This window comes from Pavona decussata, unplaced genomic scaffold (genome assembly GCF_977016875.1).
Source record: "Pavona decussata unplaced genomic scaffold, jaPavDecu1.1 SCAFFOLD_169, whole genome shotgun sequence".
Classification (NCBI taxonomy): Eukaryota; Metazoa; Cnidaria; class Anthozoa; order Scleractinia; family Agariciidae; genus Pavona; species Pavona decussata.
This window is the reverse complement of record NW_028145580.1, coordinates 663,683-674,620: the sequence shown is the minus strand read 5'-3', so window position 1 is coordinate 674,620 and position 10,938 is coordinate 663,683. Positions and strand designations below refer to the sequence as shown.

Below are 10,938 nucleotides of genomic sequence, written 5' to 3'. Positions count from 1 at the left end.
CTGTAATCCAAAATGAAAATTGGGGCTAACCATGCATATTTCAGAGATAATTAAGCAACAATAATTCTAAAAAGCGACCAAATACATAACAATGTAGGCATTTTTTCCTAAATTAATTATATCTGAAAATTTATTACGTGGTTAACCCTAATTTTCTCTTTGGATCCTAAAAAAACCCTTGTGCCAAGACTTGCTTTTCCCAGGTTGGTTATATAAAACGCAAAAAAATATTTCTGTTTTAGCAGGCACCACCAACAGAAACCCGATTTTCTCGGACCATCGCGAGATGCGCAGAACGTATGCGCAGTAGCAGAACGAGGTAGCGCTCTTTAATAGGTTTGTTAACCAATCAAGGAGCAAGAATTGCGCAAAGTGATACCTTACAGCGTACGCTCCGTTCTGGCTTTGGGACCTTCCGCGTGCGTCCAGCCTTAGTATCAGGCCTTCCTTAGGGGAGGGGGGAGGAGGCCCGATATTCAGGCCAGCGTACGTCCACAACACAGTGCATTCTGAGGCATTTACATTGTTAAGTTTAATTTATTTCTGTTTGAAAGCCAGCCGCTATTTTGCCACTTTCACCTATATACAGTCTATATACAACCCCTTGCCAGTGAACACTGCTGTTCAAACTTGAAAGTCACAAAATCGCACTATCATTTTTCCATAAATTAGTCATGTGACTTAAACAAATTACCGGGTTTCAGTTTCAGATTTCCTAAGCGGCTGATTGAGAGTTTCGTAAATGCGCTCGAAATGACGGCATCCGTATGGCATATATGATTGGATTGGCTAGCGAGTTGGTCAATAAGAACAGATGCACAGCCACTGTTAAGTGAAAATATGAACTTAAAGAAAGACTTGAGAGAATCTTGTGAAAGAACGTTTCTAAACTCAAAAAAATTAGCAGTGGTAGCCACATCAGTAATGATACCAATAGAGCTGCAAATAGTGTAAAGGTCAGCCTTCTTTCTCTGTTTATCATACCATTGTGCAATGGATTGGGATGAGGATTGAATCGGCGAATTTTTACAAAAATGGAGATGTACGATACCCAAAAAATGAACAAGGAGATTTCCCACGGGATTACTTCCAGAAAGAGCTTCATTTGTGCGGACAAAGTTGGCGATCTCAATAACGCAGTCAGATAAATGGCTTCCCTGATTACAACCGACAACCAAATACTAAAAATGGCTACATAAAAAACTCGCCTTCTTAAAGACCTATGTTTTAAAGGACAAAAAGTGGCAAATACTCGCTCTAAAGAAACAGTGACGAGATTAATAACAGAAACAGCGGGGAATAAGCGGAACAATAAGGAAACTGTTAGATGGTCCGACCATGAAAAACAAAATATACCGACTCGTCCAATTAGCATGGGACCTGAAATTGCCCCGACTAAGAAGTCCACAATCGCCAGATGGATGATCAAGTATAAACTCCTGCGTTGAAAGTGGCGCTGCCTCAGAAAGGAAATAATAGTGATGAAGTTAAGACTGACTATGGCCAGAGAATCAGCAGTGATGCCCACAATCCATGGAAGACATTGCGATATAGGAAGGAGAGGGCGAGTTGACTTATAGATTCCTCCGCTGCTGTTGCTGGAATACATTACTCTTCAGTGGACTTTTCCCGGAAGCAAAGTTACCTAGAAAATGAGCCAGGAGGATAGTTTATTTGTTGGAGAATATAGTGTCGATTTTCAATTGAGTGTCGTTAAACAAAAACCCAACTACTGTATTCTATCTGCAGCCAATCACAGCTGACTCAAACCGCGATGAACCATTTCGAAGCAGGTACATCTAACCGGAACACGAGTGAGCGCAAGCCTTTTGGTTTAGCTCGTCATTGGTTGAGAAAGTGGCGCGAGTTTTGCAAACCAATCACAGAGCGAAGTAGTCTCCCCCGCAGCCGTTTTGTGTCTCGTCACGCAACGGCTGCGAGTGAGACTAAGAGCGAAATAATGCAAACCCTAACGGCTGATCGTAAATGGCCTTCCACACTGAATTGAAAGCCACTCCAAGACGACAAGTGAGAAGCTATGAAGTAATTCACATTATGTCATGTGAATTTCAGGTAGAACTGTGGTAGGACCAGTTATTAGCAACTTAATATCAAAAACATTAGTGCTCTACAGACTTTTTGGACCAAACTGACCGTCTCAGTCTAAACGAGTGATTTTGCTTGATTTGGTTGAAGTGCCGTAAATAAAACAAGCTCAATGGACCAATTTCCATGTCATGTTACAATTCTAGCTTGGCTACGATGCTTGGGGGAATAAACAAAGAAATTAATTATTCATCTCTAAACCTCAATATAATTTCTGTTGTTGTATCCCCCTAGCCTTGTAGGCAAGCTAGAATTGTAATATATCGAAATTGGTCTATTGAATTGCTTAGCAACTAACGCAGAATGGTCGCCAATCCGTGTGAGCCATCTCAGTTGAAAACATTAATCAGGCATTATCCAAATAAAACATAATAATTTCCCCCAAAAAAAGACAAAAACACGGAAGTAAACGTTAACCCAACCCCAAAACAACGGGCTCCATACCTCAAAACCCTTTTATGTCCTAATTATTACTGTAAATTAATGTTATCCTTGCCATATACGTACAGTAGAACAAAACTTACGGCTGATCAAAACGCGATAACTCTTTTGCCATTGGTCACGTCTTCAATTGCAAATCTGATAAGTTTGACCAATGGCGTCTGAGTGAAAGTGATATTCGGTACGATAGTCACCAGAGCTATTCTTCTTCTTTGAGGAGAAAGAAGAAAGAAAACCCAGCTCGGGGACCAGGGTATACGAACAATAAGGATGAAATAAAAGTGCTGTGACACCAAGTCCAAGGCTAGTTGAGAATGGGTGTATAAAAAATTACTTACGTAGGTACAAACTCGGTCTTCGTTTGTTCTCAAAATGAATAGTCTTCCTGTTGGTCAGTGGCGAAGAGACAGCACGCTCTTGAATTGGGAATTTCTTGCCTCTATGGCTGAGAAGAAGAAGAACAGCAACAACAAATGAGATGCACAAATCGGTTTTACGCGAAGCTGTTCATTTAAAAAAATTAAATTTCTTCATAACCACTGTAACAGTTTCTTAGGCTTCCGTCGTATATCGACCGCAGTAACAATTTGAAAGAATCGTTAGCAGCTGGATCGTGCATGGAGTATTGATCCTTAACGGAAGGGCGCCGTGAAGGGGAAGGGGGAGGGGGGAACCCTCGCTTGTGAAAATTTGCATGTTGAACGACGCGCAACGAAAGATAGCTTGCTCGTCTAAATGCATAATGCGTCTTGTGCCCGTCTTTATACAAGAGACGCATAACCAGAGGTATAACGTAACAGATGCATTATGCTTCCTCTAGTACAAAACCGGCCTTTTAAAACAACAGAACGGCGGGATGTTTAATGTCGTAACTGTAAAAACAATGCTTCAGACACGACTGAAACGTAGTTTGTGACTTTGCTCTGCGCTGGCATTTTTTCAGCCAGATGGACTGAATGGACAATTTCTGGAGTGCGTGGGTAACCAGTGTCCGTAAAGAGAGGTTAAATTTGTATGAGATCGTGCACTCGGGTCCAAAAAAGTGTCCATTTTCCGTACAACTGTCCGCAATATGCGGGTTTCTGTAAAGCGTTGTTCCACCGTACTTATTGACCCTGACCCTATGGGGACGTCTCGGAACACAATTAAGAGTAATATCGGGGAAGAGAAGAAAATCAATGCTCGCTTGGAATTATCTATACTTACTAAAGTTTCTTTTATAGCGGAGCTCTGCGCGTGTTGAGAGCTAAGAGATTTTGGTAAACCCATGAATGAGAGAATGGTTATGACGTCACTTCCGTCCGACCGATCGTCCGTACGTACGTACGCTTCCTCATGTAATCCAATGTGAAATGAGACACTCAAACCCCGTGCTGCAACCCGGGTTGTTTTCGGCGAGAAATGGGATGCCCAACCTCTTTCAGAAAAACAAACGAGAATTTTGAAGAAAACTTATTGTTGTATTCGTTGACTATTTCGACAAACGACATATGTCGAGAAAGCAGGCGACTAAGGAAATTTGAAACCCGAGAGCAACTGAGAGGGCGAACAAACAGGCGAAATGTTGGTTGAAAACAAACAAGTGGTGAGTGAGCAATGCGCAAGTCGCTTAGAAATTAAATGCAATTTTGCAGACAATTGTCGGTAATTTTCCATATTTAAAACAAATGTTGTGGATCAAGTAATATATCAAACACGAGGAAGAGTGTTTCATCAGATATCCAAACACTGAGAAGTAGGTTGAGAAAACGAGGCGCAGCTGAGTTTTTTTAAACGACTTCGAGGTGTTTGGATATCTGATGAAACACACTTCGAGTGTTTGATATGGCTTCTCAAATGATCAATAATTCTTGGAGAAATTCAAAGCTAAAGTTGGCAAAATTTTATGGTAATTAGGATCACATATCCAAACCACGGCCACGGTGATGATTTTCTTTGTTTTCTCTTGATGAATTATTAATGAGTTTGAGAATTAATCTTGAACAGTCACAGAGCTATTCACAGTTATGAATCGTTTTAAACATTTTGTGTTGGACTTAATGTGTATTATAAATTCATCGCAGCGAACATTTGTAAACACGCAGTAAACGCTTAAATATTTCGGACCACAACCAGACATTATTTCTCTTGTTTTCTCCTTTTGTTAACGTTTACTTAGAGAGTAGAATTATTTCTGTAGGAGAAATATTCACGGCGTTATGATTTTTTCGCAGCACAGATTTGTCAACACGCGCTAATTTTAAGCGCTCACTGAAATATTTCATACCACAACCAACAATTATTTTTCCTATATTCTCCTTTTGTCGACGTTTCTTTAGAGATTACAATTATTTCCTTAGGAGTAATATTCCCAGAGTTATGAATTGTTTTGAACATTTTGCGTCGGACTTGTGTAATTCATTCGCCATTCGCAGCACATATTTGTAAACACGCTCTAATTTTAAGCGCTCTCTGGAATATTTCGGACCACAGCCAACAATTATTTTTCCTATATTCTCCTTTTGTCGACGTTTATTTAGAGACTACAATTATTTCTGTAGGAGAAATATTCCCAGAGTTTTGGACTTGTGTATCATTCGCCATTTGTAAACACGCTCTAATTAATTTTAAGCGCTCACTGAAATATTTCGTGTAAACAGTTTGCTTTATATGCACTTAAGACATGTATAACTCCGGAAAGGATGAGGAATTTGTAACGTTATTACGTATTATTACGTTTATTCAATAAGCAGACTTGCATGTGTTTATATAAATGCTATTAAAAAGGAATTGTGGAGCTCCACTTTTAGGCTGGGCTAAATATGTACTAACTGTTTTTTTTTTTTTTTTGGTTGCTATTTTTAAACCCACCTCTACCAGACAGGGCGATGACGGAGAAAAGCATTTCATCAGGCACCCGCCTGGACAGGCTACAAATATTTCTGGCTATTAATCAGTCACGTTTGCACCCTGCTAGCAGAGCCTTTCTTTTGCTCGCTCGATTTCGGCGTTCGCGAGAAAGACTCTGCGTGAATCGAGTAAGATCTTTATTGAGTATGCGCTGCATGTTGCTAGGATACACTTTCGAACCCAGGCCTAATATGCCTAATAGGTGTGCGCTTGCCTCAAGGCGAGCCTTTACAGTCGAACCAGGTCAAGCGTACCCCCCTAGACTCTATTAATGGCTCGATTATTTGAAAATTGAATCCATTAGTCGTTTCGAAGAATGCATTCATTCATTCATTGTTAGCGCGGATCAATGCTCAAATTAAAATTCGATTCTTATTGGCTTTCAATTTGAACATTGATCCGCGCTAACAGTAAAAGCAATAGCCTGTAAAATTTAAACTATAGTACATTTGAAACAGCTCGTTCGTTCAAACTGTTCCCGCATGTTGTTGACACATTCATACATTAAAGCCATTATGCAAATTTGGTCATGGCAAGAGCACAAAGTCAAGCGCTTGCTGAAATGAGTTGGGCTGAAAATTCCAATTTATCTTTCATGAATAGCATTACCCACCTTGTTGCTTGAAAAGTATGGTATATATCTCATCAGAATGTCCATTATACCGCGAAAAATAGCGCAACACATGTGCCGAAGGTCATTGCCATTGTCGAAGGTCAACTGAAATGAACATCTTCCAATGTGAGTCGCTGAATTAATTTGCATATACCTCAAAAAGAGAACTGCTTATTATGATAAAACGCTTCCAATTTTTTTTCTCATTCTTTTAACAACTAACGGAATAAACGCCAGTGTATAAACGTAAAATGTCCACTGATTTAGTGATCATTTAACTTACCCGACATGACCCATTTTCACCATGCCTGGTTGAAAATGGCGAATTTTCTCTCTGACAGTACGCGTTGACTGCTGCAAACTACGAGAATGCTTTTTGGAAAATCCGCTTTTATACAAATCAAGAATTTCCGCTCTGAATATGTTGAAAAGGGTTTTTTTCCGGCGGGCTTCCTGGTTTTGTGGTTTCATGCATTGTTCGTATAATCCAATCAGAAATCGAATTTTGATTTGAATACTTGAAACGACTAACGGGTTCAATTTTCAAATAATAGATTCATTAATAGAATCTAGGGGGGTACGCTTGACCTGGTTCAACTGTAAGATAAGAGAGGAGAAACCACCGTTATCATAGGTTATGAAACGAAAGTTCATCTGACCACTTGGATAACTCTTTCATTAACGGAATCGCCAGTTGATAAATTAAGGATTTGCCGTGACCGGTAGGAAGAGAGACGGACGTATCTGAGCCGGAAAAAAATAAAATCATGTAATCCACGCGTGACCAGTATTACCGAGAATGAAATGCACATTTGAATTTGTCTTTGTAATGTCCGACATTTAAATGGAATGTTGAACATTTCTCTGGAAATCTTTCCGAAGAGGACACATTACAGTCAACCCAGGTCACGCGTGAACGATATTTTTGAAATTTGAACGGGATTTTGAAATTTACATGTCAGTTTTGAAAATCGCCTTCGAGATTTCAGAGTTCCCGTATAAATTTCCCTAGCTTTTTTACGGTATAAAGGTATGAATTTTTCTTTACACTGCAAAATTGAATATTTCAAGAATAACAATTGTTTCCCAAGTATTTTGAATTTTTTTTTTTTTCTCAGTTAATGCGTCTTTTTCGGAACGATTTCCAGAGAAATGTCCAACATTCCATTCACACGTCGGACATTACAAAGAGAAATTCGAATGTTCATTTCATTCTTGGAAATACTGTTCACGCGTGACCTGGGTTGACTGTAACAGAAAAAAAAAGAGATTCAAAATACTTGGGAAACAATTGTTATTCTAGAAATACTTAATGTTGTAATGTAAAGAAAAATTTAACGCTTTATACCGTCAATAAACTAGAAAAACTTCCACGGGAAATTGAAACCTCGTTGGCGATGTTCAAAACTGACAGGTAAATTTCAAAACGCCGTTCAAATTTCAAAATAAGAATCTCGTCGAGAATAACTGGTGTTTGGCTTCGAGCACGACGAGCAGATCTTGATTTGTCATGGTACAGCGGGCTCAATTATAACCATCGGTTTTATCACTAAACGGATGCTCACCCTGGAAAAACCAGTTTGAAGAGAGAAAACAAGATTGACTAGTCCACAAGTTCGGGCTGCGGCGGCTTCAAAGAGTTGACAAGATTCAGGCAGAGCCTCCTTTTCTCTCCTCGGTAAAGAAAAGGAGGCTCTGCTCGCAGGGTGTCACGTTTGCAGCGTCATCCGACTCTCACGCGTGTCAAAATTAAAACAGTTGCGTAATGTGGACTAAATGCCGACAAAATTATAGGCTCGATTTCCGCCGCTCCCTCGGGTCCGGCTTTCCTCCCCCGAGAAGAGTCTTTTCGGGGGGCGGGGATAGGGGCGGGAGCGCGGGCTCATTTTCCCGAACAGCGGCTGGTAATCGAGCCTAACAAAATTAGTGAGTTTCTACAGTAACCGGTCACATCTTTTCCGAAGTTCTTTAAGATGTTGGTTGTAATTTTAGTTCGGATATTGAACACCGTTTCGCAGAAGGTCTTTATTCCGGCATAAGCTTAAGATAAATGTCTGAGTTTCTTTAATAAATTTTGAAATAGATGGCTGTCAAGAACAGTAGAGAATTTTTTCCGGCATATTTCGATGAATGAAGGTATTAAAAATATATTCATATAGAGCTCAGACACTTCGGATAGCCTTGACTGTCGAAGAAGAATTGCAATTTCGGGGCAATTATTTACCCGGTATGGTTGAAACTCCTACACTTTTTTAATTTTTTATTTTTTTATAAAAACATCTAATTGTGGGGCTGAGGCTGAGATGAGATGTTCAATTATGTACGTACCAGGCATGCAATAAGAAATCCATTGTTGATGCTAAAATGTGTCCCTTTATCATTTGCATTAATTGAACTGTATAGACTGAACTTTGACACGTATTATTTCGTCCGCATTTATACTGTTCATTTTCAAAACATTCACTCAAAATAAAAATGTTCTTAACTGGGTAAAGTTCTTAGTATGTTCTTTGATTTCAGTCAATCTCAACTTCGACGTTCTCATAAAAAAGGTTTTTTTATAAAAGACAAGTTGGTCAACGCATCAAGGCGCTTCGGTGACAACTCACATTAGTAAGACGGCGTCCTCCGCGTAAACAGCAAGCGCCTCAAACTTTTCATTAGAATGAAGCAATACACAATACAAAATTGTATCAAGCTATGTTATATATAATTATTATAGCGAAATTCATACTTAAAAAATCTTTACAGCTTACCTACCAAGTAAAGTGCGCGACGATTCTCCTTCGCTTTCGCCGACTAGGAGTAGAACTTTAGTCCGGCTCCACCATTCATTTCAGACATGATAACACAAGTCCTTGCCGGTGAACCATATTTTCACATAGCACGTTATATCCACGGAAGGGGAGGGGGGACTCTCATATGAAAGGGGCGGGATGCTCGTCGTCTCGCTTAGGAGTGTAAATTTCATATTTTGGTTGCACTTAGCGTGTTCTGGGCAAAACGCCATTATATTCATCCGTGAAGGTTTCGTTTAGGGTAGCACGCGAAAGGTCACTCTATTTTTTTATTTGTCTGTGTTTTAAAATGGTCTCTTCAGGAGTTGAAAAAAGCTAGGGCCACACCCAGATTGGTCTCCTTTAGGGATTTGATTCGAAATTTTCCACGAGCATCCCCACTCCTTTCATGTGAGAGCCCCCCCCCCCCCCCCCCCCTTCCACCCAGAGTTATATCTTGCCTTTACACGTTTAATTGCTTTGCTCCTTTCAGAAAATCGATAACATTGACCCTATGGGTTTTTTCCCATTTGTAGCGCGCGTGACCAATAAATCATTCACAGAAAACAGACAGCAAAGAATATTCGTATTTGGTGAATCAACCATGTTTTCACACTAGTACGTTTTGTTTTGTTTTTCCACGTTAATTACTTTGTTCCTTTTATATAACAGATCATCAGAACAGTGATCCTATGTGAAAATATGGTTGATTCACTTACTGCGAATACTACTTGCTGTCGGTTTCATGTGAATGATATTTTGGTCACGCGGACGACTGGGTATGAACCTAGGGGGAAGGCGAGGCGAGATGAAGGTTTAACGTTTTTTTTCCTGATTTATCGCCTGTCTTGTCCCCGGGTCTCTGATTTTGATGTAAAATTACACTGTTTGGCTCTAACCTTTGTGAAAAAAAAAAAAAAGAAACACTATTCGAACAAATTGGGACTTGAAGGAGTGAGCGGTACGCTGCGATCTCTTGAGTCTGAGGACATTCACAGCTGCTTTTTCTCGCCTATTCCTGTCCCCTTCTTGTTCATACCGCAGGCAGAAACGGGAAGAATGAGGTACAACATTCGTAAAATAAGTTTAATGACATAAAAGATGCGAAATATAGGGTGCGTTTTTTGGGAGAATCCAAAAACGGATTTGTGACATCAAATCATTCAAATCATGGTGCATCAAAGGAACCGACGAATCCACTCTGGACAATGATTCGTCGGTTCCTTTGGTGCACCATGATCAGAATGATCTGATATCACAAATCCGTTTTTGGATTCTCCCAAAAAAAACCCACCCATAGACAGAGATTGACTTAAATAGATCAACCTCGTTCCCAAGGTTTTTCCCTGGTAAATTTGGAGCAAAAGCCCTGGGAACGAGGTCGCCAAATATATAACGAGAAATCACACAATGATAAAAATATATTCAAGATTTAGTCTGCCGGAATAAATTTTTTTCTCAGCCTACGGAGGCCATTAAGTGCCATGAAATTACACTTTTAATTTCAAATATCCTCCGAAGTTTCGCCCGCGTTCTGACCTTTTTCTCGACATTTTTCCTGAGTTTTTCCCGACTTTTTTCCCGCCTTTTTTCTCGCCTTTTTTCGGAAGGCCGCTGACCCCTACCTACCTGGTTAGTACTGTGGACTTCGTGAATATGACGGATTAGTTTCCGGGCGCTATATCGCCATGTATCGAAATCCGCGGACGATTTATTCGGTCGAATAAGCTTAAGCTCAAGTTTTTTTTTCATTTTGGAGTATCTGGGAATGCGAACTACTCCAATTCATAACGAGGCAAAATGGGCGTACGAAAGGGAAATGAAAAGACATTTAGGGAAACGATTATTCCTTTCGAATAATTACATGCTTTGTTACCGAGTATAGTTTAAATATGTTCAAATGGGTCTGCAGATTACTTCGTTCACTGTGAACATTGCGAACCGTACGTACCATGGATTGCTTAAGGCATTGTTTTGTATAATAATGTCAACCAGTGTATGGATCACTGAAATTTTACAGAAATTAAGGGAAAACGGCTGCAAAATTACTTCTTCTTCGTCCAAGTCTTTTGGCTTTTAAGATCCTTTTTAACTGCCTTAGGCTTAAGTTGC

General features: G+C 39.8%; 1 long non-coding RNA gene across 1 annotated transcript; it reads right to left on the bottom strand.

The window, feature by feature from the left end:
* Positions 1 to 517: 517 nt before the first annotated feature.
* On the bottom strand, positions 518 to 8,946 carry LOC146464086 (uncharacterized). The gene is made up of 3 exons (XR_014856727.1): positions 8,810 to 8,946; positions 2,886 to 2,992; positions 518 to 1,645 (listed from the first exon to the last, which is right to left on the bottom strand). It is a non-coding gene; the product is annotated as an uncharacterized LOC146464086 (long non-coding RNA).
* Between the last annotated feature and the right edge of the window lie 1,992 nt (positions 8,947 to 10,938).